Below are 13,193 nucleotides of genomic sequence, written 5' to 3' on the forward strand. Positions count from 1 at the left end.
GCTGAGGTTGTGCTTGCAGGATGCTGACACCCAAATAGATCATCTCTTGTAGCATAAACTATACTGAGGAGAGAGCTAGGCACAGAGAACAGACATTAATGAGGACAAGCACTTGCCTCTCTCAGTCAGAGGAGCAGCCTTTGCAAAGGCCCTGAGATGTTGGCTACTTCCAGTATAATGGAGAACGTGGCATGAGGCTGAGCAAGGGCTGATACCAAACCTTCAGGAGCTCTGCATGCTCTGAGATTATGAAGTGGGCTTTGACTCCTATTAACCTAAGAATCTCAGAACATCGTAAGCAGGGGGATGACATGATTGAATTTTATCTTCTGCTAACTAGTCATAGAATAAAGTTCACTGGACCCCAAGTGAGCTCTGAGGATCTCTTACTAAATGTCATTAGAACATATTGTTTCCTTTATGCCCTTTAAATATTGGGGAGTCTTTCCCCATTTTTCCACAGCTCTCTGATGGCCCAGTGTTAGCACTAGATCTCACACAGTGACCTTCAACCCCCCCCCCCTCACATGCTGGTGTTTGCTGGTATACAGTGAGGTTGTTGCAATTTAAGTAAGTTGCTAGATTTCTTAGTATTTTTAGAGTTGTAAACATTATCTTCTTGTAGCTTCTCTACTTTTTTATATGCCAATAATCTGGTAAGAATTTTTACTTATAGCATGGTACAATTTATAAGTTTAAATCTAAAAGGTAAATAGCAACATTCCATTTATTTAGATGAACCTGTATATACTCTAGCTAAACATATCTTATTCCAAGAAGAGGAAATAAAGATACTTATACTTTGTATAAGTATGGTATTTTGAAATATTAAAAAAAAAAAAAGGCATTTCCTGAGTGTGATGGCTCACACTTGATACTAACACTACCGGGACTGAGAAAGGAGGGTTGCCATGGTTTCCAGGACAGCCTAAATTACAAGGTACATAGTAAGTTTCAGGCCAGTCTGGGCTACAGCGTGAAACCCTATGTGTTGGTTTGAATAGGAATGGCCCAAATAGACTCATGTGTTTGAATGCTTGGCCCATAGGAAGCAATACTATTAGGAGGTACGGCCTTGTTGGAGGAAGTGTGTCACTGTGGGTTTTGAGTTTTTATCATGTTCAACTTCTGTTCAGTGTGGCCCACAGCCTCCTATTGCTGTTGCCCGAGGATCAAGATGTAGAATTTTCAGCTCTTTCTCCAGCACCATGTGTACCTGCATGCTGCTATGTTTCCTGTCATGATGATAATGGACTGAAGCTCTAAACTGTAAGCCAGCCCCAGTTAAATGTTTTCCTTTATAAGAGCTGCTGTGGTCATGGTTTCTCTTCACAGCAGTAGAAATGCAAACTAAGTCACCTTGTCTGAAAAACCAAACAAAAGAAACAACAACAAAAGGAACAGAATTAATTGAACAAGAAAGTCAAAGATACAAAATGTTTATTTTCCTTGTGATTTTAAACTTCCAAATTTTGCAGTGGGTTTCAGTGTGGAAGTAATGATTGTTTTTAAAAGTCCTTTCTGGAGCTGTGCCCTCTGATAGCCCTTGCATAGCTCTCTGTAGTCAGCATTAGGTGTTGCTGTCAGGTCTCGGGCAGTCTACAAATGACAGTGTTGGCTCAGTACAAACTGGATTCTAGAAGGATTTCTGGAAGTTAGATAAAAGCCAACATTCCTCACGAACTTCCTTGCTTCTGGTAGAAGGGGCACATGACTCTCCAATGACACATACCATGTGGTTGTATGTCAAAGGCCATGCTGGCCTCCAGGCTCCCTCAGTCCCTACTCACAGATACTGTTCACATTTCAAAGCCGGCGTGCTAGCATGCTGTACCTTCCTTGCCCAGACTCCTAGGCTTGCTTCCGCTCCCAGGCTGGCACCTCCAAGCTACTTGTCTTCCTTATAACCCCGCATGATTTTTTTCACCCCCAGCTTTCCCACCTCTTGTATAGATAGCCCCGATGGCCAGTCTGTTTCCTTTTCTTTCTGACTCCCCCAGAAGCCTCTGAATGTTCTCTCTCTTATCTACAATAAAAATTGTTGGCATTCCTTCTATGGTCCGGCCCAGCAGTTACCTAGCAACAGCCAGGTAGGCCTGGCTTGCTATGAAAGGGACTCTGGCCTCTCTGACTCTCAGACTCTCTTCTGTCTTTTTTCCCTCTTCTCCCCCATATCTCTCCACGTGTTTCTGGACTGCCCCCGCCTTTCTCTCTGTCCTCCTCTGTCCCCTCTTTTCCTCTGCCTCTATTCCCTTCTCAACCCCTCTTCCCATGCTCCCAAATAAACTCTACCCACTGAGGAACCCTCTCCCACCACACCATACGAAACATATCCCTGGTTTATAAAATACATTTAAAAAAATCTTTCCCCTAATGGAGTGGCCATTTTGGTAGTTTCTTACTCTGTCCCCTAACATATAATTACATTATGTTTAGTGGCTTAAAACAACACAATTCCTTCTATAGTTGGTGGAGGTCAGAAACCTGCAATCATATCAATTTGCTAAAGTCAAGACCTTGGAAGAACTGGCTTCTTCCCGAAGGTTGAAGGCAGGAGATGTACCCTGTACTGGACTGTCCTGGAAATCAAAGTGGGTACTCTCCTCAGGAGTTGTTCAACCTCTTAAATAGCGGGGCTTGTTAGTTATTCACATCTCCTATCCGAAGGAGGCTAAGGGGAGGTCATGGAATCCTTACCAGCCACTCCTCCTAACTAGTATACAAGCCTGCCCTTATTTCACATGGCCTCCAGGTTTGGGGGAATGGCTATAGGATTTAGGTGGGGAGGAATTGGGGTGAGGGACTCTACCTATACAGTCTTGAAGGAGTCATAATTCATGCCAGGGTCCTGTACCTTCCAATGTGGCTGCTTTAAGGCCGTTCTCAATCGTACTTGTACCCCTCACCCATTGCTCTGTACACAAGTCTAGTGAATATTTTGGTTTCCTAGAGAGAACGTTCATGAACTCTTACCTTGGCTTGTTGGGACCATAGAAGGAAGGGACAGATATTGTTCACATCTCCTCAAAGGAAGGAGATTTAGCAACAATTGGGCTTATCCGGATAATCCAGAACAGACTCCCCACCTCAAGATCCTGAACTTAGACAGAACTGGATACTTCCTTTTAGTTTAACATGGAACTTTTGAGGCCCCAAGAATTTGAAGACAGGCACATAGCATGGGGATTGTTATTCAGCCGACCACAGTTTCACTTTCTTTGGAAAGTACCATTTATTTCCCTCTCTATTCACAGCTTTACTTGATTTGGGGCTACAGCTGAGATAATTGGACTCTGTAGACATGTCATCCGCATTGATCTGGGTAGCATAGCTTCTTGGTGCTGGAGGCTGTTGAGGGAATCCTCCTTCCCCACGGAATGAGCTGTCTATCCTTGGTCGTGCCAGGCAGGTTTGCTATTCCCAGTTCTCACTTCCCACTTCAGGGCTCCCACCTTCAGAAGGCACCACTGGCTGCTGGCACTCTCATCTTTGCCAGAACATTCAACATAGTTGCCACAGCCTACGGTTCTTATGTGTTACATGAAACACTGTTATCCTCACTACAGGTTTGACTCTTGAATGGAACCAACATCTCAGCTTCCTCATATCTGTTTTGCGATTGTTCTTATTAGTATAGTTTATGTCTTATTCATTGTATTAAAGTAAACAACTTAATTTTAGTGGATTCTAATGTACTTAAAATGTTGTACAGATTTCTACTAATTCCTAAGCATTTCTAGCCCCCCAAAAGAAACTCAAGCCCTGTTAGTAGCTACTCTAAATCCTTCCTTAATAAACTGGTGGCATGTGTGAGAGCCAAAGTTACATTTTAAGTTTTTTAAAATTACTGTGCCTAAAAGATCTGTGAAACAAAAATAAGCCCCTTGCCCAAGGACAGGTACTTCCTGAGGTGCTGGAGGGTATTGCTTATGGAGATAATAAATAGGCTACAAGTTTTCACTCCCCTAACCAAATTTGTTTAACTCAACTTCACTGGATGTACTTGATCACATGTAGGTGGGAGGTAGGTGGGCAAGGATATTTACTTGTCCCTGATTGGAACTGATGGAAGCCTTATAGATGTGCTTTTATAAACTTCAGCAAAATGTGACTCTTCTCTATTTTCTGGAAACCCAGCCAGAGTCCATCCTCTTGAGCAGTATTTAATTAAAGCTTACTTCAAATTTGGCTCAAAGATTGTGGTAGTGGTCTTATATTTCAGACTGGTGGGAGAGAGAACAATCAGAGACATCTGGAAGAGTCCAGAGCAGAGAGGGAAAGTAGCAGACTGAACATGGCCAGCGAGTGGACCAAGCCATGAGACAGGGTAGGAACAGAGCAGATGGGATGAGGCAAAGAGAGCGGCAGAGTGTGAGAGAGCAGAGAGAGTGGGAGAAGGGAGACAGAGGAAGGCAAAAAGAGCTTGGGCAAAGGCAAGAACATGGCTGAAATGGTAGGGTTATAAGGAGAAAGAGCAGCTGGGGGAGAGATGCCCATGGCTGAGGAAGTTCAGGGTAGGGTAGGAGGTGGGAAGAGCTAGGATGCTAGACTAGCATGGACTCTGAAGTGTACTCATGATACTGAGGGAGCCTGGAGGCCATCATGAGCCTTGGGATGCTAATAGGCACTACAGGTAGCCATTTGTCCCTTCTGGTGGGTGATAAGAGAAATGACTCCAGTTGGCAGAGCCTATACAAGCATCTGAGGAATGTTGACTTTTGTCAAACTGTCAGAATTTGGGGAAAATGGAATTTCCTTTGGACCTGACACTGTCTGTTCTCCATCTTGTGTTTGCTTTCTCTGTGAATTGAAGTATTTTACAAATTTCACATATATAGGGCTATAGACTATGTGGCCCTCCATTTTGTGGATAGATAACTTCAAGACAGACATCTCATGCTGGTCCTCCAACTTCCCCACATCCCATGCTGGTCCTCCGACTTCCCCACATCCCATGCTGGTCCTCTGGCTTCCCCACATCCCATGCTGGTCCTCTGGCTTCCCCACATCCCATGCTGGTCCTCCGGCTTCCCCAGCAGCATTATCCCCATTCATTGCTGGAGTAGTGGTGCCTTATAAACTGGACTCCTCTACTGTTTTGCTTTTCTACCAGTGTTCCTGGAATTACTTCTCAAATAAAATGCTTGCATCCAAATCCCTGTTTTGTAATCAACTTCCAGGAGAACCCAAATGAAAATGTTAGGCATATTAAGTTAATTAATCCATCAAATATATGCAGCATATTTGCTCTGGGCTCAGCATACAGCTTACTGTGGAGACATAGTACAGTCAAATAGGACGTGGGCCCTGCTCTCATGGTGAGTCTCCAAGCAGGATATTAGGACACTAAGTAAGTTACAAGTTGGATGGATGTTGTAAGCAGTTGGGTAAGGGGAGGCCTAAGGTTGAGACCTGAAGAGGAGTGAGTAGTGAGCCATGTGAAGAGAGAAAAGGCCCCAGGCATGTTGACTCACTTCACAGTGTGAATCTTCTGCTTTGGGAGATTGAAAGAATCCCATGTGGGGTTTTCTTGCAGACAATTGAATGATCATAAAAGATACGTAAACCTGCTTTTAAGAAAGGATTTGATATCCAGATATGGAACATTTAGTCCACAGTTTACTATGGTCAGGTCCTTTAAGTAGTCTAAAGCTGTTGAATTGATCTTGCCAAAGTTGCCCTCACTTGAGTCAACCTGCATCTCAGTTAGTTAGTGGAAAAGACACAGACAGAGATCCAGAGATCCAGCCAGATCTAGTTAGTGGAAAACACACAGACAGAGATCCAGAGATCCAGCCAGATCTAGTTAGTAGAAAAGATACAGACAGAGATCCAGAGATCTAGCCAGATCTAGTTAGTGGAAAACACACAGACAGAGATCCAGAGATCCAGCCAGATCTAGTTAGTGGAAAAGACACAGACAGAGATCCAGAGATCCAGGCAGATCTAGTTAGTGGAAAAGACACTGACAGAGATCCAGAGATCCAGCCAGATCTAGTTAGTGGAAAAGACACAGACAGAGATCCAGAGATCCAGCCAGATCTAGTTGGTGGAAAAGACACACACAGAGATCCAGAGATCCAGCCAGATCTAGTTGGTGGAAAAGACATACAGAGATCTAGAGATCCAGCCAGATCTAATTAGTGGGAAAGACACCATATACAGAGATCCAAAGATAAAAGACACATACATAAATCCAGAGATAAAAGACACAGACAGAGATCCAGAGATCCAGCCAGATCTAGTTAGTGGAAAAGACACACACAGAGATCCAGAGATCCAGCCAGATCTAGTTAGTGGAAAAGACACCATATACAGAGATCCAGAGATCCAGCCAGACTGGTGACATTTTGACAAGCAGTGCCCAGAGCAGAGCTCTGGGCTGTTTCTTGGGTTTGTATTATAGTTCAGTTCCCTGCTCAATCCAGCCCCACTCCATCCCCACCTTCCCCTCACAGGGGTGGATCTTGGATAACCACCATATTCTTCAAAGTCTGTGTCAGAGAACCTGTGCAAACAAAACAAAACAAAACAAAAACAAAAACCAAACAAACAAAAAACCCAACCTTGACAGCTGTGAAACAGGAAGGCTTACATGGAGTAGAGGTGTGGGGAGGGGTGATGGTAATTATTAGACTTTGTCTGCAGAGAAAGTGTCCTCAAATGGACTACACTTATGGCAACTGTGGCCTTGGAGTCTTCCAAGAAAAGTTTAATTTAGATTCTTGAAGTCAGAGGACAATTTCTCTTGCTTTCTCGTCTCTCTCTCTCTCTCTCTCTCTCTCTCTCTCTCTCTCTCTCTCTCTCTCCCTCCCTCCCTCCCTCCCTCCTCCTTCTCTTTCTATATATGTATCTGTGTGTGTGTGTGTATGTGTATGTGTGTGAAGATCTCTGATGAGCACCAGCATTTTTGTTTGTTTGTTTTGTTTCTTGTTTTCGTTTTCGAGACAAGAGTTTCTCTGTGTAGTCTTGGCTGTCCTGGAACTCACTCTGTAGATCAGGATAGCTTCAAACTCAGAGATCACCAGCCTCTGCCTCCCCAGTGTTGATATTAAAGACATTTACCACCACTGTCAGGCTTTTGAGTTGCACTTAACCTGCTTCTTACTGTTAGTATGCATATTTTAAAATTTGTCTCAAATGATAATTGTTTGTATACTCTTAAGGTATCTGTGGTAATGATAACAGCTGTTTGGATGCATGTTCTTTTATCCCTGGGTTCTCCAGGACTATGGGCAAAAGGGAACTTTGTAGACATTGTTTCTCCATGGACAATACTATTCTATTCTAAATCTTAAAATGATGATAGGTACTATTCCAGTAGACAGTTTGCAGTATTAAAATATTAAATAACATGGTAAGTGTTTAACTTACTTCAGATAGAATAGAGTTATTTGCAATTTCCCTTGACCTTTAATTTAGATGTGCCACTGTCTCTTGTGGTCTATTGTGCCCTCTGTCCTAGATAATATATAAGAGCTCTTTCCCACCATAGGCAACATGATCACAGCTACTGAGTAAGCAAGGATGAGTGGTCTAGCAAGATGCATCTCAAGCAAGTTTATTACCAAGCCTAGTTTATTACCATCCTCATCAGAGCAGCTTCAATTGCTTGGATTCGGTGGTACTGATGCATTCTCATGGGAAGGGGAGAGTCATTATAGCCTCACTTGAGAAGTCAGCCACTCCCTTCTGTAGGTAAGCCAGATGAATACAATGTTTCAGCAAGCCAGAGCTGGTAGACTTCTTTGGTCAGTTGTTGGCACCCTCACTAAAGAAGGGAGGGGTGGATGTTTGCTTATATCTGTCCGGAAAGAGTTAATTCAACACAAGGTGTCATAGAGACCCTTCAAAGGCCAGCTGAAGTAGTAGGGGTAGCTCCCTGGAGCTGGCACAGATCCTGTACACTTCTTTTCCTGGGTCTTCTATCTGACATGCTGCCTGACTTGGGGCTTCATCTCAGGAGTGGGTACTGGCCCTATGAAGCTTCTCTGTAGCATCTCCTGACTTTGAAGGTGGGAGACGGGGAGCTATTTTTAGACTTTGGTACACAAGACTTTAGAGGAGAAAATTGCACATACATATTTATGTTTTAAATTCTCTTCTATAGATCAAAATGTTTTGAATGTGTTTAAGAAAAGAGAGAGTAAGTCAATTTAAAGAAAGTCCTTGGGCGTGGGGAGGGAGGGCTTCTCTGGATACTGAAAACCAGAGCTGTGGTTGCCTCTCTAGGGCGTATTGGCTTGAAAGAGATGTGAAGATCTTGGCTAGACTGAAGGAAACATTCTGTCTATAGGAGTGGGTGCATATTTTCTAAAACCTACTGCATTGCACAACTAAACTCTGTGCACTTTGTTTTATGAACATTTAAAAGATAAAACATATTGGCAAATTCAAAAATAAAAGGTGTATGGCAGCATAAGAGAACTCAGAAAAGATTTAGATTTCAAAATAGTTTGGATGCACCTCTCTCACTGCCAGAGGCTAGTCTGACGGATGAGTCCGCCATCAGCACGCATGGCTGCTAAAGGCTATAAAATAACTTCAATCCATATTCAATGATCTATGAGAAACCCAGCATTCTGCATACAGTGGAGCCTGCAAAACGGAGAAAAATGGACATAATTCATAAACAAAAATCAATCACATGAGATTGGCATACATTACTTTCCACAGCCAATGTTTCCTCTACTGGAGTGACTACAATTGGAAATATGGGTGACTCCACATAGTGCCCATGCTCCTGACTACTGACTAGTGACTTCACTGGGCAGTAATAGAAGGTCACCCATGTGACTGCAAAGGCTGGAAGGGTGATAAGTTCTAAAATTGGGCTAGATTATGTATTGTTGTGGAGTATGCTGTGTTCTGGCCAGATCAATACACCCTTAGGTGAGGTATAGGGATACTAGAATAAATTAGGACAGAATATTAGAAGTTGAAATTGAATATCATATAAGTAACAAATAATGCTTAACTATGTACCCAAATAGATATCCTTTAAATATATGGGCTATTATATATGAGAATCATTTGTAAAGAAATAATTCATCTAAAATTTTGTTCTTTAACCTGAAATTCAAATTTAATTTATCAGCCTATCTTTTTATTGGGTAAGCCTGACAAACATGAAGCACACACTAAAAGAATAGGTTCTCCTTTGGTGAAATTAGAAACAAGCAATTGGGGCCAGTGGTCCTTAAACTTCAGCTTGTATCAGAGCCACTGGCAGGGTTTGTTAGACATGGCTTTTAGACAATTTTCTGGGTCAGTAGGGCTGGAGTGGAGCCTTCCAATTTGAAGTTTTAATAGTCCTCACATGTGTATTGACCCTCTGATTCCAGGGATCATATATGAGAACTCCAGGACTGAGGTGAAAAGCCCAGGTGTGTGGGACTGTTGCTGGGTATGCCCGTTGCTGGGTATGCCCGTTAGGTACCCCGGTCGGTGCAGAGGTGCTCTAAACAGCAAACTCTGCATTCACTGGGACACACAGTAAATACATTCTGCACTGCAATATAATACCAATAAATCACTTATTATGTGCAGTCACCTTCAGACTTTATGGCCACTGTATAGGTAAATTACTTCTTCTGTGGTGAATGGATTTGTGTTAATGAATATAAAATTAAAATCTCATTTTAAAGTTAGAATATAATTAAAATTTTGATAAACCCATGAAAAAGTTATATCAGAGAATCCTTGTTAAAGTGTATACCAAATAAATATTTAACAAGTAGAGGCCCCTAGGAATTTTATTTATGATATTTTCACAACCATAATTAACTATACCCAGCTTTCACACAGAGAGTGTGAAATGGAGCTCTCCATTTGTGGAGAGTCTGAATGGAGCTTCCATTTCATGACTTTTCTAGGGTTGGGTGGTATTTGAGAAGGGAAAAAGAGATCTTGTTGCATTCACTGACCTAGAAAATATATAAATATTCTAAAGTAACTTTGAAGCTGATGTCATATATTTATACCATTAATTGTGTGTGTGTGTGTGTGTGTGTGTGTGTGTGTGTGTGTACACATGCATGGGAATGTATGTGAAGCTCAGAAGAAACCTGGGGTGTTAGTCCTCAGGAATGCTGTTGTTTACCTTAAGACAATTTAGTTCTGAGAAAGTGTCTTATATTAGGATTCTCTGTAGTCACAGAACTTAAGAAATGAGTATCTATCTATCTATCTATCTACCTATCTATCTATCTATCTATCTATCTATCTATCTATCTATCTATCTATCTATCTAGGGAATTTATTGGAATGACTTATGGATTGTAGTCAAACAAATCCAACAATGACCAGATGTGAATGAAGTCTAGGAATCTAGTAGTTACTCAGTTCGATGAGGCTAGGTGTTTCAGCTGGGCTTCTATACATGCTGGAATTCCAAAGAAGTAGACCTCAATGTGCTGGCAAAGTGAGTACAAGCAGGCAAAGAACTCCTTCCTTTTTCCATTGTCTTTATATAGGATCCCAGCAGAAGGTGTGGCACAGATAAAAGATTTGCCTCAAGATCTAAGGCATGTGCTATCCCCCCTCAAGATCTGGATCAAAACCCACTTTTCCAGTCGTAAGGTCCGGATCACAGGTATACCCTCCATTTCTGGAATGTCATTTATTACAGTTGACAACAGAAAATGGCCATCACAGGTCTCTTACTAGCCTGGCCTGGAACTAATTAAGTATGACAAGCTAATTGGATGGCCTGTGAGCCCCAGGGAATTTGGAATTCCAGATGCACTCATCTTAGCATCTTCAGTGCTGGAATTACAAGCTCAGGACCATACCTGGCTTGTGTCAATATGGATTCTGTAGAACAGGCACATTCTGTGAGTACTTGACCAACTGAGCCATCTCCACAGCCCAAGACTGTAATTTTTATTTGTGTGTACATGTATGTGTCCTAGTGACCACACTATGTCATAGTAAGTTCATGGAGGAAAAAGAAAATGACAACAATAAAGGATATCCCAAGTCTTTCAATTACCATTCTAAATTTTTGAGACAGGTTTTGCTTTGTAGTCAAGACTGCTCTGGAGCTCACTATATAGTCCAGGCTAAGCATTTTTCTTTTAAAAATTATTTTTGAGGGGCTGGTGAGATGTCTCAGTGGGTAAGAGCACTGACTGCTCTTCCAAAGGTTCTGAGTTCAAATCCCAGCAACCACATGGTGGCTGACAACCACCCGTAATAAGATCTGATGCCCTCTTCTGGTGTGTCTGAAGTCAGCTACAGTGTACTTATGTATAATAATAAATAAACCTTTGGGCTAGAGTGAGCAGGGCTGACCAGAGTGAGCAGAGGTCCTAAAAAGATATTTTTGAGATTTTAATATAATTATATAACTTTCCACTTCCCTTTCATTTTTCCAAACCCTCCCATATGCCCAACCATGCTCTCTTTCAAATTCATGACCTCTTTTCTTATTAATTGCTGTTAAGTGCACATATGTATATACCTATATACCCCTAAACCTGAGCTATTCAATCTGTATTCTGTCAAGGCTGGCCATTTGGCATCAAGTGTGCTTCTCCCTGGGGAAGACTATTTCTCCCACTCTCAGCATTTCCTAGGTACCTATAATTCTTTGTGTAGGGTTGAGGTCTTGTGGTCTTTCCCCTGTCCACTTTGGAGGGTGGGAAGGCCAGATTTTTTCCAAAAAATATTTTTACATTTATTAATTTTGTGTATATATGTGGACATATATATGCCATAGTGTGAGTCTGTATATATATATGTGTGTGTATGTATGTGTATGTGTGTGTTTGTTGAAGTCACAAAACAACTTATAGGAGCTGGTTCTCTCCTCCCTCCACATGTTGGACAATGAAACACCATGACAAAACTAAGTTGGGGAGGAAAGGGTTTGTTTGGCTTACTCTTCCACACTGTATTCCGTAATTGAAGGAAGGCAGGACTTTTTTTTATACATTTCCCAATTATTGACTCCCCCTTCTGATCTCCACTTCTCAGAGTCTCTCCTCCAATATCCCCTCTACAGGTTTTTTAAAGATAGTTATTGATAAGTGTCTATTTGACCACTGTTTGGAGATTGCTAATCTACTATACATTTATGTAGAAAACCTAGGTATAGCATTGTTAGAAAAATATTTGAACTGTTTGGTGGGGCAATGATTTATCTGTGTTTTGTGTAATATCCTGCAATAAAAAGAACTAAAGACGTAAAGATGAACTGTTTGGTAAGAAATGGTAATAGCCATAGTAACTGGGTGATGGAGTTATTTTACTGTAATACCTTTGTGTGTTTGAGCATTCCAATTAGGTCAGAAAGTCTAAGGACTTGGTTTGTATTCTCAATCTCATCATTAATGGGAAAGAAAACATTCTCAAATCATTTAACTATTATGTGCTTTTTTTTTTTTAAAACAAATGGTTATGTAGCAATTAATTAGCTGGAAATTAGTGCTCAAGCTTTGCTATGTAGGTAGCCTTCTGATGTACTACTGAATCCACAAAGATGCTGACAGATTACTAAAAAGTGTAGTGTACTTAAGGAGTTTCAACCAAGCAAAGAACATACATGGGCTAGAACAAGCCTCCCCTGCCCCCCAGCCACATATGTAGCAGTCAGGCAGCTCAATCTTCATGGCTGCCCTGACTGGCCTCTGTGGGAGAGAATGCACCTAATCTGGCAGAGACTTGATGTCCCAAAGGGGTCCCAGAGGAGAAGGGGAGGGGCCTGGGGAAAGGGACTTGGTGAGGGAGGGACTAGAAAGGGAAACAGTGTTTGAGATATAAACAAACAAACTAATTAATTTAAAAAATAAAAAGACTGATCTCTCTGGACTGGTGTCCTGAGCAGACCTTGGGTGCAAGCACCACAGCCAGTCCCACAACACCCAGAGGAAGCTCCACTCCCAGGCGCTCTGACAAGCCTAGGATCACAGGATCCCAGAATCACAGGATCACAGAGACAGCTTGACTCTGAGGAGTTCTGACACAACCAGGATCACAGGAAGGACAGGGTCCAGTCAGATTTAGCAAGGGCAGGTAGCACTAGAGATAACCAGATGGCAGGTAGGGGGTGGGCAAGCATAAGAAAATAAACAACACAAACCAAGATCACTTGGCATCATCAGAACCCAATTCTCCCATGACAGCAAGTCCTGGACACACCATTACACCGGAAAAGCAAGATTCAGATATAAAATCACTTCTCATGGTGA

Source organism: Mastomys coucha, unplaced genomic scaffold, assembly GCF_008632895.1.
Source record: "Mastomys coucha isolate ucsf_1 unplaced genomic scaffold, UCSF_Mcou_1 pScaffold14, whole genome shotgun sequence".
NCBI lineage: Eukaryota > Metazoa > Chordata > Mammalia > Rodentia > Muridae > Mastomys > Mastomys coucha.